This window comes from Lepidochelys kempii, chromosome 1 (assembly GCF_965140285.1).
Source record: "Lepidochelys kempii isolate rLepKem1 chromosome 1, rLepKem1.hap1, whole genome shotgun sequence".
NCBI classification, from domain to species: domain Eukaryota; kingdom Metazoa; phylum Chordata; order Testudines; family Cheloniidae; genus Lepidochelys; species Lepidochelys kempii.
Window position 1 is genome coordinate 126691127 of NC_136380.1, and position 18037 is coordinate 126709163.

Genomic DNA, 18037 nt, shown 5'->3' on the forward strand with positions numbered 1-18037 from the left:
AAACCTTTTATTTACATTCTTCTGTCCCAATAAATAAAATAGACTATAAAACCATCCTGATTACGTGATGATGGACTATTAATATCTGGATGGATGAAACACAGGATTTCTAGAGCTTTCATTGAAATAAGTCTTTTTTTTTCCTAATAGACCATTTAAATTGATTATAGCCCTTCTCATATCACATATGTTATCTTCCAAATTTCTTAACAAAAAGAGTTTAGTGTACAGTAGCCACATCATTCCATTTAGGTCATGTTTTTCACATCCATTCTACGGTGATTGGAGATCCTTTATGTAACACAGCGCTCCACGTGTAAAAGGGCAAATCATTAGCTTAGAAATCCTGACAAGGGAGGGGGTTTAAATTGTTGTTGCTTTTTATATTGTGTCACTAATAAGGACCTGTGTGTTTGTCTTTGCCAACATGCCATGGCTGATCATTGCCTTTCTTGGGCAGTTCCTTAATTTATTAGGCAGCTCTGCCTTCTGAACCCAACAAGAATGTTTCTAGACTTCATTAGCACTCCATCCATTTCTAAAGTCATGCAATTTTAAACATTCACAGTCCTCATCTGTTGTTCCCATATTTAAGAAAAGAGCTTGAAGGTCAAGGATATCTTCAAACATTTCTGGCTTTCACATTTTAATAAAATATAATCTGCAGTTTGGCTTTTGTTTTGGGTTTTTTTAAACTGAGTCGAAAGACACTGCCTTCTTTCATTGAAAGGATTGCTTCTCACTTTTGCATTAAAAAAAAGAATGAGATATTATTTAAGAGGCATGCCACTTGCATTGGTCACAGCAAGGAGACTAACCTCGCTGCCCAACAACATACTTTCCTCCTGTTAGCAATTGCCTTTATTCTTCTTTAAAAAAGACAAGGTTTTCAGTGTCAGTAAACTCCTCTAAGTGCTATAAGTAGTTTTATTAGCTGTGCTTTTACTTTGACATTACGAGGCAAAGAATGGTACTCAAATGTCATTCACTTTCAAAAATATTTTATTTTCTTGAATTACTATATTATCTCAGCATTGTCGTTATTGCCTCTTTGCATGTGGAGAGAGAAGGAGATGTGACATGATAACTTTGAGGTGCCACATCCAACCTGAAAGACAGAATTATTTATAGGTGTTTAGAAAATGACATCAAATGGACAGGCACCATGGTTTAGCAGTATGTACACCTGTTACTACTACATTCTCAGTTATAGACGTAATCATCACCATCATCCTTATTTTACTATTTGTTTCTGGTACCACCCACAATGTGCTAGGTGCTGTACAAACACAATGTAAGCTGCCCAGTACAGCTTACACCATAAAATGTATCACAAATACCGTTTCAAAATTTCCATGCCTGCATTACTTATTCCAAGCTATTCTACAATCCTGACTCAGGCAAAATTCCTATTGAAAGTATTAGTAGTTTGTTCTGAGCACTGAGTAGGGCCTCATTTAATTGGCCCTAACATTGTAAACAAAAAGCTGAGAACAGGCAAATCCTACAAGACTGTTAACTCGAAGGATCCAATTGTCTGTGCCAGTGAGATGCTTGTTAGGAAGAATCTTGTGCTTTCACAAGTTGTGGTATGAACAAGACATAGAAACTCTTAATAATTTTCACCTTTGCTTGTTCTTTACCTTTCTTACTCTGAAGTGCATTTTTTATCCATAGATTTCCTTGGCCTTCCATGTTTCTGTGATATAATGTCCCTTTAGCACAGCTAAACAATAAAACAGAGGGATATTTCAGGGAAACGTCTGGAAAACAAGCTACAATAAATGAAATAATTTTCCCTTTTCTTTAAATATTTTCTCCATTTATTTGACAAGGTTTTAAGTGATGATTTTAGAAAGATTTAGTCACAATTCTTAGTCATCTAAAACCATATATTGGTATCAAAATGAAAGGGTTCGGCATGTCTAAAATTAGGACACTTCACTGAAATGTCTGTCCCATCTGAGGGTTCCCCAGCATTAGGACTATCCTCAGCTACTGCCATCTTAAAGCAGTTTTAGTCATCATTGTGCTTCAGCAGCGCTAAAGGGACTTAAAACTGCCTTAAGGCAGCAGCTGAGGATTCCCCTGGTATAGGGAAATCTTATGCCAGTTATTCCTGCATTGCTCCTCCCCCCTTTGCCAGTGTAGGGGGTGTTTTAGCATGGGATTGGGTTGGGGTGGGGCTTAGTCAGATATGAGAGGTAATACGAATTGCATGATGTGTTCTAGTGATTTTGGCCAATGGAACAACCTCTCCAGGATGTTATTCACCAGCAGAAGTTAGAGCAACTCTGAGGCTGCTCTAATTCGTGCCAGAGATTGTTTCAGCTTCTAGCAGTGTCCCTGGAGGAGAAAGAAGGAAGCATGAATAGGTGGTGTAAAGCCACCTATGCCTCATATCACCAGGTGCACTAACACTGTTTTGAAACAGCTGGGGAATCTAAGCTTTCCTTTTTCAGCACAGTCAATCTATATTCCCTTTTAGAAACACTACAATGAAAGGCAGAAAAACAGATCATATAACAGGGGAAAATCTAGGCTTATTTAATGGAGATAGAAAAATGAGGAGAGAAATTTATAAGATGTTTACCAACAATAGACAATTGACAATATCTCCTTTTGACTTTTAAAATTTCTTTTTGGTGAGTACATTGGGTGATAAACCTTTAAAATGTATCACATAAACCTTTTAAAAAACAAACAAACAAAAAAGGAAATAAACAACCATAGAAATGTCTGGGAGGGTCGTTTATTTTAAGATTTGCTGCTCCTATTGCATAAATTCTCTAACTTTTTACAGCTGGAACAGCAAGGGTCAGCATTCCTCTATTACTGTTCTCCATCAAGCAAAGGAAGACATTCATGTCTGCAAACTACACTGACTAGTGACAGCAAGAGAATGGGAACTATTGGTACATTGGGTTAATGCATTTACCTTTTAAATCTAAAGACTCATTTTCAAATCCAGATTAGATTGTGAATTAAAATAATTTTGGAAAGTTTAACCTATCCCATAGCAGAGATCTGTCTACTCCACAGCACAAAACCACTTTACAATTCTCTACAAATGTCAGTCCGGGCTTCAGGCCTGATATATTTCCACTGGAACAGTTTCAAAGGGAGCAGGAGTAGGCTGTTAGATAGCTGGGGTGGCGGGGGTTCAGCTGCATATTAGAATTAAGTTGTACAAGTAAGATTTGCCAAAATCCTGTCTAAACTGTGGGCTCCATCCCACATACATTCCATTCATGGAACTCCCATTGACTCAAATGAGAATTTGGTGCATAAAGAGTTTATAGGATTAGGCCCAGCTACATGTCCAGCCCTAACTAGCACAATTGTCCTGACATTTCAGGGCAAATTCTGCTTGTCTTCCTCACACAAGTAGTCCCACTGACTTGTGTGAGGCAAGTGAACAGGGTTTTCTTCTTACATGAATATAAAATTCAAGCAATGGATAAAATAAAGGATTGTGTGATTCAAACACCTGTTCCAGAACTGTATTTCTAAGGAACTCTATATTTCTTCGGAACTGTATCTAAGGCAACTTTAATGTTACTGTTAGGATATAGATATTCAGGCCTGTCTGTAAAGGCCTGTACTCTAAGAATTTAGGTGTATTCTTATCACTTGGCTAGTTAGAGGTATAAAAGAAAGAATCAAAATCACTGTCTGCCAGTGTAAGGTCCTTCTCTTACTGTGACTGTCTGAGGCCCTGTTCTTAGGCTAAGGTCTTTGGCTAAGCAACAGAGGCAGCCATAAGCTGAGAAGCGACCGGTCACCTCCTCACATTCCAAACTAGTCACATTGAAATAAGGTGCTATTGGGCTGTTAGGAATACAATCCTGTCCTGATAGTGCCTATCACCTTCAGAGAAAGGGAAGTGTCTAGAAAATGTAAAAGAAAACTTAGTTTGATAGCATCCTGTCTGGCAAGAACTCACTTATCAATAGCTGGGATGTGAAATCCTTACTTCTGTACTGTTTTGTCATTATAGTTCCCACTTTGCTATTATTTGTCTGTATAATCTCTGTCTGGTTCTGTGATTGTTTCTGTCTGCTGTATAATTAATTTTGCTGGGTGTAAACTAATTAAGGTGGTGGGATACAATTGGTTAAATAATCATGTTACAATATGTTAGGATTGGTTAGTTAAATTTCAGGAAAATGATTGGGTAAGGTATAGCTAAGCTGAACTCAAGTTTTACTATATAGTCTGCAGTCAGTCAGGGAGTGAGTGAGTGGGTGGGTGGGGGAAATGGGAACAGCGAATGGAGATGGGGAAATTGGAATCATGTTTGGCTAAGGGCAGGAATGGGAACAGGGACACGGGTGTAAGGCTCTGTGGTGTCAGAGCTAGGAAGGGGGGCACTAAGAAAGGAAACTGGAATTATGCTTGCTGGAAGTTCACCCCAATAAATATCAAATTGTTTGCACCTTTGGACTTCAGGTATTGTTGCTCTCTGTTCATGCGAGAAGGACCAGGGAAGTGGGCGAAGGAATAAGCCCCCTGACATGTTACTATACTAGTATATCACAGAAACAGTAGTTACAGTGTATGCACAAGCTTGAGTCACCCAACATCTGCCTTAAATCTGACTAACAGTGTTGTACAGCAAACCATTCTAAAAGTTAATACCGAGTAGTAAGAAGCACGTCTCTCTATTAGTAAGCTAAAGATGTTATTTGAATTAAACATGCAATATGTACACATGTATGCATACTCCTATACATAGGACAAGATCTTCACCTGGTGTAACTTTGCATAGCTCCATTGACTTCAGTGGAGCTATTCTGACTTACATCAGCTAAAGATCTATCCAAAAGTGGGCAAAATTCTAGTCTCAGCTATACCAATGCAAGCTCATTTAATTCAATGGGCTATTTACCAGTGTGACTGGGAACAGAATTTGTCATGAAAGACACATGTAACTTTAGGTATTTGAAGTAATCTTTTCAGAATTTGTTACCTGCTTCCTGCTTGCAATGGCTGTATTGCCAAAAATGCGCCTACTCTGCATCTGACCTAATTGGTAACACTGGGAGGAATGCTTTCTGAAGCAAAATGGCAACCGTTAGTTTGTAATTTATATACACTAACCTTTGATCTCTGGATCCCATATCCAGTCCCACTGGCAGAATCAAGTTAAATGAATTTGGTCTCAACTTGGTATCTGGAACAGGATAGTCCAAGGAGACAGAAACTTGATTCCTCACAGTCTGGTAAATTCACACAAGTTCTTGAACACAGCTTACAAATCTGTATTATTCATAGCCGATCCACTTATTTTATCAAACTGTAAAATGTAAAAAGAGACCTTTATATACTTTATATAGTTCTATAGTGCAATATATGTTCTTGCTAGCTGATGTATGATTTGTTTTTAGACCTGGGAAAGTTGATACAAATACACCTAACAGCCTCACGTTCTCTTTTCTAACTCTTTTTATTTAAAAGCTCTCCAGGTTTGCAAGCCTGTATGGGGATAAATTAGAGTCAACCTCCAAGAAAACAATTTAAGCATTCAAATATGCAAAAGTCATTTTGTTCCAGGCTCAAAACATCGTTCATTGTGATATGACATCATTGCAGATAAAATAAATTACATAAGAAAGGCATCTCTGTCTTGCTTTTCTTGAGTCTAATAGGTGAATGACAGTGAGTCTGTGAACTATTCTGAGAGAATCAGAGTTTGAATCTCTGATGATTAGTTCACTGGAGCTCTAATTTACAGTATTTTGGTGTTGTATTGAAAATTATTACCATTTTTAGCTTGATATTGCAATTTCTGAGTAAATAGTAATGTAGGCAGAGAAGTATCAGGTTCCCCCACTAAAAACTATTCTGACTCCCATCTTCATTGAAGTCCACTCTTGGCTCAGTGCAGTAAGGGAGCAGCACAACAGACAAAGTTACACCATTCGCAGTATTCCATCTACATAAGGGAGTAAAACACAGCAGTCGTTTGCACAGGTTTCTCATGATAACACCCATGTAATTGCTCCTTTTCTCAAAGCAGGTCAGATTTGAGTGCTAACTGCTTGCAAACCCTACAGTACAAATGGTTACACATACTATACTGCCCAGTTGACCTGGGAACTATAGTATGTGTAATGTATTTTGAGAAGTAATGGGCACCTTTAATAGAATGCAGTAATGATGCAAGAACGCTATGTACACTAAAAAAAACCCACAGTAATACACAGGGGTATGCCCAACACAAAATATAATGATCTGAGTTATTATGATTTATTGTTCTGTAGTGCCAAAAGTGTGTTAGGTGCTGCATAAGAGATATACAAAATATACAGGCCTGTGATTCTAGACCCTGTATTCCAGAACTAGTATTGTATTTGGAGGCAGCATTCTCCCTCCATATCTCATTATAGTGGTCCAGGTTTTCCAGTGATGCACGTCTATGTATCTAGATCACTTCATCTCTAGAGTCAGGCATGGCAGAAGTGAGGAGTTATGTAAGTGGTAGGCATGTGTGAATTGCTGACCAGAGTAAGCTCTCAGAATGATTTAGGCTGCTGCATAGCTGTTTGATCAGGTATGGGTCAGGAAGTCCTGTCAATGAGTCCAGATACACACTCTTTTGAAAGCTGACATCTTTCCTGTTTGGGCTATTTGGCCTGGAACAGGTTGAGAGCCAACAGAGGGACATTAAGGCCAGCTAGCCACTATATAGTCTAGTAGGAGAATCTAAAGCCAGTGTGTCCCAGTGGAAAGTACACTTGACTATGAGTTAGATGAACTTTAGTTCTGTTCCCAGGCTCTCTTGTTTGCTGTGTGAACTTGGGGCAAGTCACTTAACCACCTTGTGCCTCAGTTTCCCCATCTGTAAAATGATACTGACCTCCTTTGTAAAGTGTTTTGAGATCTGTGGACTAAAAATGCCATATAAAAGCAAGGCAGTATTATTTTCCTCACTGAATACAACTGATTCCTCACTGGAAGCAGCTCATGTGTGCCCCTAGGAATTCACAGGGAGTAATCTAGTACTTGTAAGATTTGGCCATATAAACCTCCCCTTTATCACACATCATGACATGCCAAGTCCTTGAATTCCAACAACAGTCTTGTCTCTCTCTCCAGCATAACCTTTGTACTACTTCCTCAGAGTGATTTCCCGAAGGGGGGAGTTAGATTTGGTCTAGCAATACCTCATCCTTCTGCATCTCCATTTTCAATGGGTAAATGTACATTCCTCAGTTCCTAATTCTTATTCCAGCTCATTTACACTTTTTCAGTCACTGCAAACTTATACCAATGTGTGTCTTTCTGTATGCTCACAGTGTCTTTATTTTGTCTTCACGGATACCAACATTCCATTAATCTCCCATTTAATTGTAATCCCTAGTAGGCTTGCCAGAATGGAATTACAATATGAAATAAAAACAAGTAATTAGAACAGAGATTGATTATCAATTTAGTTAGTCTTAATCCCTGCTAGATATACATATCTCACAAGGGGGATGATGATAATCTTCAGAAATGCATTAACCTAAAGAGGTAATGTTTTTAAGAAATGTTAGGTACAGTCAGCTGTGTCAATATATTTTCCCTGAAGACCTTACTTAATTATTACTGTAGGCATTATAAATCTATTTTCCAAATGGTTTGTCAAGTCCTCATTTAACAGAGTTCACAGTACATACAACGTACAGTAGAAATGGATACTGAATTGGCAGATAAAGTTTATTATCATCTATTCGATTATTATCCTAAAATACAATCAATCTGAAAGATGCTACTAAACAAAAGATAATGCATTTTTCTGCACTTAGCATATATGTTCTCTTATTCCAGTCACATCAAACCCTTTTGTTATACAGATTTTATAGGAATCATATCCAAAAAGTTTGTTCTTTTTAAAGATCTAACCATACACCAAGTACAATAATTGTACAACAGGCTTCATTATGTATAACCTTAATCTCTCATGTCTTCTAGGAGATTTCCTTCTTTTTCACATACACATACGATGTAGAAAATGTGAAAAGTATGTTCTTTTGTGCACAGACTTTATTTTTTTAGGATAAATATTAAAATTCAGCTACTTCCTTCTTCCTACTTTCTGTGCATATGTATATTTCGTGGTCATAACAAGTTAACTATCTAAAACCTTTTCCCCTAGCATGCTAGGGTCCACCCTTTCTCTCACTGAAGTCAGTGGCAAAGCTCCCATTAAATTTAGTGGGAACAAGATCAGGCACAAAAATCTATTTGATATTGATATATTTTTCCATGGATGCTCCCACGGACCATACAATGGCAGCTGATAGACTCTGGTATCACCCACCAATGAGATATCCGCGATGTCAGAATTACCAGAGCCATGTGTGGTGCAGAATGCTGGACAGACCACAGATTGGTAAGAGTGGTGCTCAACCTGCATATTATCCCCTCACAGCGCTGGCACCCCAAGCTCAACAGAACAGCCTTCAACACAGCAAAGCAAAAGCACATTGACTATCAGGAGCAGTTTCACCAGTCACTTGATTACAAGCTTTTTTCATGCCACCAATCACTGGCAACCCAACAGAAATATGGAACTAGTTCAAAGATGTGATTATTGACACAGCTAAATCAGTACTGGGGCCAAAGAAAAGTGTACACCAGGACTGGTTCGATGAGAACAGTGAGGACATTTCCAAACTCCTAAGTGACAATCAGAAAGCATTTGTTGAATGGCAGACTCTCACTTCCATCTCAAAGAAATATAGGTTTAAGTACCTACAGAGCAAGGCCCAGTTTGAACTGAGAAGAATGCAGGATGAATGGTGGGAGAGGAAGGCTGCAGAAGTTCAGCATTACACAGATACGAACAACACAATGATGTTCTTTGACTCTCTCAAAGCAGTCTACGGACCATCTAACTCTGGCAGATGGCATAACCCTCATCAAAGACAAGGAGGGAATCATACAGAGCTGGGCTGAACACTTCAATAGTCTACTCAGTAAAGACTATCCACAGTCAATCGACATGTCTTTGATCAATTACTTGAGAAACCCATCAAAGAGGATCTTGATCTCCCTCCATCAGTTGAAGAGGTCATGAAAGCCATTAAACAATTGAACTCTGGCAAAGTGTCCAGAAAGGATGGTGTTCCAGCAGAACTGTACAAAGTAGCAGGCCCAAAGGCTATTGAAGTGTTCCACAACATCTTGAATAGCATTTGGGAGGAAGAAGAAATGCTATTATTGTATCACTGTTCAAAAACAAAGACAGCAAAGCTGACTACAGAAATTACAGAGGTATTTCGCTCCTCTGTACAGCATTCTACTGAACAGACTCATTGAAAACATACTTGAGGAGAATCTGCCAGAAGCGCAGTGTGGTTTCAGACCAGGTCATAATACTACAGACATGATTTTTGTCATAAAGCAGGTCCAGAAAAATGTTTGGAGCAGACCATGGACTTGTTTGCAGTCTTCATCAACTTGACCAAAGCTTTTGATACGGTCAACAGAGAGGGTCTATGGGCTATTCTACATAAACTGGGCTGCAAGGAAGGTTCATACGTCTGTTCCATGACCACATAACAGTGCAAGTGCTCTCAAATGGTGACTCTTCTGATGCATTCAAAATCTCAAATTGAGTGAAGCAGGGTTGTGTACTTGCTTCAGTGCTGTTCAATTTGTTCTTTGCCTATGTCCTCAGCTATGCCACAAGGGACTTGGATCAAGAGATATACATCTGCTACCAACTCAATGGCACCCTCTTTGATCTTCAAAGACTCCATGCTAAGACCAAGACACAGGAGAGACTTCTCATTGAGGCACTTTTTGCAGATGACTGCGCCTTGGTGGCTCATAGACATGATGACCTTCAGGTCATTGTTGACAGGTTTTCTGAAGCATCCCAGCTCTTTGGCCTCACCATCAGTCTCAGTAAAAAAGAGTTCTTGATCCAACCAGCACCTCATTCCAATGTCCCAGTTCCAGCCATTTTCACCTAAGGCAAACAGCTGAAAAATGTGGATCAGTTCAAGTATTTGGACAGCACCATCTTGAGTGAAAGTTCCCTTGATAAGGAAATTGCCTCCAGAGTCAGTAAGGCCAGCCAGGTGACTCCAAACAAAAGTCCTTAACCAACCCAACATTTATCTCTCCATCAAATTGAAGATCTTCAGTGCAGTGGTTCTAACAACTCTCCTGTATGGATCTAAGACATGGACTTTTTATAGACGGTACATTAAATAGCTTAAGCAATTTCACAAGCGCCTACTCTTCTCAATAATGAGCATTCGCTGGCAGGACAGAGTGAACAATATTAAGGTCCTAGAGAGAGTAAACACAATCAGAATTGAGAAAGTGCTATTGAGAGCATAACTGAGGTGGACCAGACATGTCATCATATTGGAAGACTGCCGTCTCCCAAAACAGATCTTGTATGGGGAGCTGAGGCAGGGCAAAAGAAAAATGGGTCATCCATATACGCACTTAAAAGATCATCAGAAGAACAGTCTCCAGTGAGCTGGTGTCAATCTTAAGGAACTCAAGCAAATGGCTCAGAACAGGAATCACTGGCGCTCTCTGACAAGATCAGCATGTAACAAGTTTGAGCGGAATCAATGAAATCGTTTCCAGGCTGCATGTGAAAGGTGCCACAAAGCTGCATCATCAAACATCATAGATATGGACTTCCCATGTCCTCAGTGAGGCCAGCTCTGCATCAGGGTTCGGACATCAGAGTCATATGCATAGTTATAGATGAGAATTGTGACAATATCATCATCATCGTCAGCGATGGACTACCAACCAACGTTTTTGTGTACCAAATGGAATCTATACTCATTTTTTAAAGAAAGAGGATAGTATGTTTAGTATGTATGTATTCCCTTCATGAGTGTATTTCATTTAAAGTGCCATTGTATAATATCATCTTTCTTTTATTCTCTGTGAAGTAGCTGCAACACTACCAGTGTTAAGTGCATGTATGTATATGTGAGCTAAAACAGACATGAATTTCAAGCCTAAATGAACAAAGGCATTCATATAAAGAATCTCAGGTAGCTGTAGAGATATGGGTTTCTATCTCAATCCCATAGTTATCTAAAAAATACTTTTTTAAACAGAAGTGACAATTCATGTCCTTTGAGACCAGCACTCTGCTCTACATTAGCTGCGCTTTTCAGAATTTGAATTCCCTGTAGTCTCTCTGCTTTCCTCTTGATGCTATATTATTTTCTGCTCTCTCTTTCCATTTATTTCTCTCTTGTACAAACACAAAATCAGGCAATCTTTTCCACCCCTGTGTCTCACTAATCCAAACCCCAACTATGATTCAAATTCATTAAATTTTTATATTTTTAAAAAATCACTCTATTAGTATATGCCCCCTTTGTATCTAAGCTTGTTAACAATAACATGTTGTAACACCAAAGAGTATACCCAGGATTCCACAATACCATAACAAAGTATCCGAATTAGAGACATAATTCTCAACCGCAGACAGTGCATGCAGGACTAAACCCAAATCTTTTCATTTAGGACCAGATTTTTAAATGTTTTTAGGTGGCTACTGGAATTTTCAAAAGCACCTTAGTGCCTAACACACATTGAATTAAATGAGTTTTATACACCTGGATACTTTTGATAATCCTACTAGGCATATAAATATCTTTAAAAATCTGGGCCCTAGTGTCTATAAGGTACCACTCTGTAGCTATATGCTGCTCATTAGAACATACACAAAAAACAGAATGCTACACCAAGGAAGCTATTTTACTTTAAAGGATCTCTACTTGAACAAGGAAAAACAGTTTACTACAAATAAAAATATAAAGTTATCTACTACAAATATTGTAGTGAAGATTTGTATGGAAAGCTCTCCAATATTTCTTATCAATTTACCAGCACACTTTAGGAAAATCAATTTGTGCAGTTTGTCTTCCAAGTATGTCCTAAGCAGTCAAAGCTCAAAATATTATACCTTAGGAGAAAAAGCAGAGAACAAACAAACAAACAAACAAAAAGTTATCAAAAAAACCTGAAAATGTTAGCTATTCTTTACCTGCTGAGAAATGGCAGTACAACTTTTCAACATACTTTTTATCAAATGTTCCCTCTGTGGAGCAGTATTGAACTATTTGGTGTGTAGAGAACATACCAGAAAAGTAAGCAGTGCTATATAACTGATGTGGGACTTCAGTAAGAGGTGATCTAACTTATAGATGCATTTTAGAATACTATGTAGCCATGTGGGATTTTTACTAACATTATTAGGGCAGCATCATTATTAGTGTTGAAGAAGGAGAATAGGATGCAGATGTAATGTGCCATAGATATATCTGAGCATGTGGCATTCTACTCCCATGAATAAGAATAAGAATATTTGGCATTTAGATGGCCCTTCTGCATTTTCAAATTGCTCTGCAAGCATTACCTAATTAATATTTATAATCCCCTATGAGCCAGGTTATAAATATATAGAGCCAATCCTCAAATAAAACTAAATGCTTGTCAGAATGCATGTGTTTGTAGATTTTAAAGCCACAAGGGGCCCTTATGGTCATATTGTCTGACCTGCATAACACAGACCATAGAATTTCACTAAATGGTTCCTGTGTCAAACCCATAAGTAAATTGGGGGCTGGAACTGTGCAAAGGTGGCTTTAAATTCACTTTGCTGTCTTCCAGTCCTGCTGTTCCAATTTGCACAAGACTGCAATGGCCACAGGGGCCCAAAAACACAGCTGAGGATTGGTATGATATAGAGCAGTGATTCTCAAACTTTTGTACTTGTGACCCCTTTCACACAGCAAGCCTATGTGTGTGACCCCACCTTATAAATTAAGAACACTTTTTTTATATTTCAGATTATAAATGCTGGAGGCAAAGCGGGGCTTGGGGTGGAGGCTGACAGCTCACGACCCCCCACATAATAACCTTGTGACCTCCTGAGGTGTCACGACCTGCAGTTTGAGAACCACTGATATAGAGGCACCCTGGCCATACACTGTTTCTTCTGGTTTCTTCTGGTCCTGGCCCCTTTTCCCTGCTCTGCCAGATAAGGGAGGGGAATGGCATTAAAGCCCCTAAGCTAACTCAGTGCTTCCATCCTGATCACTTTACACTTGGATGAACCTTAATGGGTTTGTTAAAACAGCTATAGAACCAGATTATGCAGGCAATGCTAAATGGGCACACCACAGAGAATCTGGCCTACATTAATCCCATTTTACAGAAAAGGAAACCAAAAGCTGGCAAAACCGAAAGGTTAAGTGCTTACTCAGGCGCTTCCATTTTCAAGCAAAATTCCCACAGACTTGAATTGGTTTTTTTCTTGGATAAGGAGTAAGTAAAGAATGTTGTGCAGGGTCTTAAGCCATTTGTCCAAAGATATACAGCAAGCCTGAGTGAGAACTGAGATTAGAACTCTGGCGTTCCTGGGACCATGCCACTCATGCTACCCTGTTGTAATAGTTAAACTGTAAAATTCAGTAACATTTGTACTTTCACTGTAACCTTTTGACAGTTCTCTCAGTTGCAATTATTCCTTCCTATTACAAACATATTTGGGGTGAACTTCTGGTTCCATTGAAGTCAATGGTAAAACTCCCAATGACTTCAACAAGGCCAGGATTTCACCCTCTGTCAGACTGTAGAAATAGCAAGGGTGACTTTCATTTTCTTAGGATGTTGCTTATAATTTATCATCAGTTAATACATTATAATAGACAACAAGCATAGCTCCTAAATGTAGCTAGTGATTTTGAATAGTGCAACAATAAATCTAAGACAACAATGCTTTTTCAGAGCCTCTACAAATATGAGGCTGATTAACACTGGCTATGTTATAAAACATATATATATGTTATAAAACACTGCAAATTAATAATTAATGGTATCTGAACTCAATATTTATTTTCTGTTCACACATATATTCATATTTAACACAGATGCCACTAAACTTTTTAATCTGCTTCACTCTGTCCTACCCTGCATGTGACTGATTTAGACATTGATTTGCTGTAAAATAATTAACATTAAATCACAGAGTTATTATAATTTGATTGAATTTTTTTTCTCCATTTGTGGTTTAGGCAGAATGTGTGCACTGTTGTCATTTGGAGGGGACATGTAACGTGGCTTGGCATGTTAAAGTATGAAGAGCTCTTTGCTACTTAGGTAGGAATTAGTTTATTTAGTAGTGAAACTGCAATATTTAAATGAGGAGGGTTTTGGGGGGAGGTGGTGGGGGATTGTTTTATTTCTAAATAATTAGATGCATGTGAAAAACATACCCATCACCATTTAAAATGCATTTATGATCTTTTTGCTGTTCAGAATTGTTGTGCAACAGACATTTCACTGTGTGTGTGATAGATGTAAACAAATGCATTGCTACTGTAGTTGCAGGGCAAGTAAACACTGATGTCACTGTTGCTATAATCACATTAGTAGGATCCGTTAATGGTAATGTCCAGACGGATTCACTACCCAGATCAGGAGATCTTTGAGATGCAATTTGAATATGAGTACAACTGAAAATGAGAAAGGAGTCTACTTTAAAACAGGATCTTTGCAACAGATTGCTTTTCAAATAAGAATTCTGTTGTAAGAGTATGGTGTCCCTAGCCTGTGTTTGCCAGAAGCTGGGAATGAGCGACAGGGGATGGATCACTTGATTACCTGTTCTGTTCATCCCCTCTGGGGCACCTGGCACTGGCCACTGTCAGAAGACAGGGCACTGGGCTAGATGGACCTTTGGTCTGACCCAGTGGGACCATTCTTATGTTCTTAAGAGTAATCTTTCTATCACCAACATACAGCATCAAATCACCTTGAATTGCAGTTGCATTTAACTACACTTGTGTATCTTTTCTTTAAGAACAAATTCAATTTTCTCTTACTCCCCAGCATACACAGACATAGACACACACAGAGAGTCACACTATATCCCAGTCAGAGGGCAAAAAGAAAAGGAGTACTTGTGGCACCTTAGAGACTAACCAATTTATTTGAGCATAAGCTGTGAGCTGTAGCTCAGGAAAGCTTATGCTCAAATAAATTGGTTAGTCTCTAAGGTGCCACAAGTACTCCTTTTCTTTTTGTGAATACAGACTAACAGGGCTGTTACTCTGAAACCAGTCAGAGGGAATACATACTCTAGTTAGCAGTGTACTCGCATTCCTCAACGCTGTTCGGTCAAGGACAGAAACATCAGTCTGAAGGTTTAGTACCTTTTCATTTCTAAAGGGCTTCTTCTCATTTTTAATAATAATGTATCTAGGCCTTTAAATATGCTGCTGCCCCAGTATTATAGCACCCTGTAGCAAAACAAAATACAACAATAATAGCAATAGCAATCAAGGGATGAAAATCATGCAGGTGTGGAAAATAACAGCGCAGGATGTGTTTCCTGTAGTGTTCTCTGTGCCCCTCAAATATACACTCACCGAGTCTTCAATTACACACTTTATCAACAGATTCGGAGACTGCTGGGTTTGCTCGGTGTTTAACCCTTAGCCATTGATCCTCTTGCGCAGGGTAACGTGCTTTTGCCATTCAGAATTTACAGTGCAAATTTTTTTTCTTTTGGTAAATCTATTAAGGGGGGGAGGGAGGGGAGAATGAAAAAAATAAAGAAATAAAGAGGAAAAAACCTTGTGTTTTCGCCATGAAACGTGTGTACTTTTGCCCTTTTAATAATACATATGTTCTCCCTAATTTTCAATTACTTCCTTGATTTTCTCTTTCAAATTGACGAAGCGTTTGCTTTTCTATCGCATGGGCTCACCTTTATGGTCTGTTTAGCGCTGCAGCTACCTTCTGCATACCAATGTGGGGCTGCAAAAGGCACCTCCACATCCGTCTTACTTTCCTTCCAGCCTTTTCCCTACTACCATCAACCAGACGCATTTTTTAAAAGGAGTTCTCGCAGCAAAGATAAAGACATGGATCCTATTATAGTTCGGTACTATTGTATATATCTACAGTGCCCCACGATCAGACAGAAACGATGGACCTAGCAAAACCAGGCTAAGCGGAAAGACCCCGTGAAATAAAAATGTTCTCGGAATAAAAATGACAGAAAACATTGTCCGCACAAGTTTGGGAAAAACCAAAGGGACCATTTATTTTTGGTGACTGTATTCACCCATGAAAAAGCTGTGGAAGGCAGTCCCGGCAATCTGACATTGCAGTACTTTCTGAGATCAGAAGTGCAGCGGGAAGGTTTTGTTGTACAATCATTGCTTAATTAAGCACAAGAAGTTCTTTCTTCTCTCCTTACCTCCCCCCTCCCCGGCACGCATTTGTACACAAGATCTGTGGAGACTCACCGGGTCACCCTGATCTCTGAAGGTCAATCTCAGGTTGTGCCTCGACTGTGGTTCTCTCCCCTGGGCTCTTTTGGCTGGCTTCGATTTTGGTTTGGCTTGTGTGTGTCTGTCACTTGTTATGTTAAGCCGTTGCCCAGCATCCCAGCTCAGATTCCGTGGTCGCAATCCACATCTCGGCAGATATACCAGAGAATCACATAGAGGATCAGGAGGATGGCAAAGATGAACAAAGCTACCAGAATAGCCTTGGTCACAGGAGAAATGAGGGACTGCATGTCACCCAGCAGGAGCCGCAGCCGGAGGAGAGGAGCGGGGTTAGTAATTGCAACGATCCTGATGGTCTCCGGCAGAAGCCCCCCACCCACCTTCCCTCCCACCCTGCCAGGCAAGCAGTAGCCCCCACTAAAACCGGTGGTGCCTCTGCATTGGTTCGTGCCCAGTCGACAGCGCTTTAGCAACGGGCTTCTTCTTCTTCTTCTTCTTCGAGTGTGTGCGAGTGTGGCAAGGGAGACGCTCACTCCACGGGGCACGGTGCGGCGCTCACATGCCCCCGCTGCGGCTCTCCGGCAGGGAAGATCAGCGCTCCGCTGGGAAGAAGAGGGGCCAGAGCGGGCGAGTGGAGCGAAGCTGATAATCCGGCCATGGGCGCCGCCGGGGCTCCAGCGGCACTCGCCTCTTTCTTCAAGCCCGCGCCGTGGGGGAGGCGGGAGCGGCAGCCCCGGGGCGTTCAAACTTCGGCGCGGAGACAGCCCGGAGGGGGCGGGGGTGAAAAAGCCGGCTCCCGGGAAGGTCTCCGATGAAAGCCATCAAAGGGCAGTGTGGGGAGAGAGGGGGGTGGGGGTGCAAGTGGCGGGAGCCCTGCCTGCCTGCTTGCCTGGCGGGAGCACGGTGCTGTCCCCTGGTGCTGTGCGTGTGAGAGCCGGAGCTCGCGGGGGGGGGGGGGGGGGTGTGTCTGCAGCGCCGGCCGCGGGGCTGCTGCAGACTGGGAAGCCGGCTGATTAGTATTCCGCCCAGCAGAGCCTTCCCGCCCCTCGCTGCATCTCCCCTCGCTCCCTCCCCCTGCTCTCCTTCACGCCCCGTCCTCCCCTCGCCTCGGCGGCGCCCCTTCTCCCCCAGCCCCCGCGCAGCGGGGAAACCTCGGCCGCTGCCGTGACTATAGTGAGCGGGGGGCGTGCAATGGGATCCCCCCCCCCCTCCACCACCACCACCACCACCACCACCTTTAATTGACGTCCCCGCCGCCTTTATGCTTCCTGGGCGACCCGCTGCTGTGACTGGGAGCGGAGAGGCTGGCGGAGGGTTGCCCCCGCCGCTTGCCACCGAACAGGGCAAAGAAGGGAAGGAGAGCTGGGTGTCCCACCGCACCCCACCCCCAGGGCTCGCACCCCGCCCGAGGGTGCCGCTGTGGCCGGGAGGGGTCGTGACGAAGACCCCGCGCGGCAGCCGCAGCCGCGGTTGGGCGGGAACATCAGGTGAGGCGGACCCTCTTCGCCGCACTGTTCTGAGCCCGCATACAATGACCCCGGCTTTGAGGGGAGGGATGGAATTGGGGTGTGAGGCGAGGGGCATCCCTCAGAGGCAGGTGCTGCTCACCGGCTGAACTGAGACAAGGGGTCCATGTGGTTCCCTGTGGCGATGCGGCGGGACTGGGTCTCTTGGGTGATTTACTAGGGGCCCTCCAGAAAAAGCCTCCACCAAAACGGGGAGCGGACAGGCATGCCCTGCCTCAGCCAGCCATG

The 18037-nt window shown here is 41.4% G+C and overlaps 1 long non-coding RNA gene across 4 annotated transcripts; it reads right to left on the reverse strand.

Annotated features, from left to right (window-relative positions):
• Positions 1–1025: 1025 nt before the first annotated feature.
• LOC140905136 (uncharacterized) lies at positions 1026–17213 on the reverse strand. 4 transcript variants are annotated; one of them, XR_012156764.2, is made up of 6 exons: positions 16299–17213; positions 15414–15561; positions 15123–15284; positions 5104–5299; positions 1644–1726; positions 1026–1108 (listed from the first exon to the last, which is right to left on the reverse strand). It is a non-coding gene; the product is annotated as an uncharacterized LOC140905136 (long non-coding RNA). The 4 variants fall into 4 exon arrangements; XR_012156765.2 differs by lacking the exon at positions 15123–15284; XR_013635216.1 differs by having other exon boundaries at positions 15123–15561.
• Between the last annotated feature and the right edge of the window lie 824 nt (positions 17214–18037).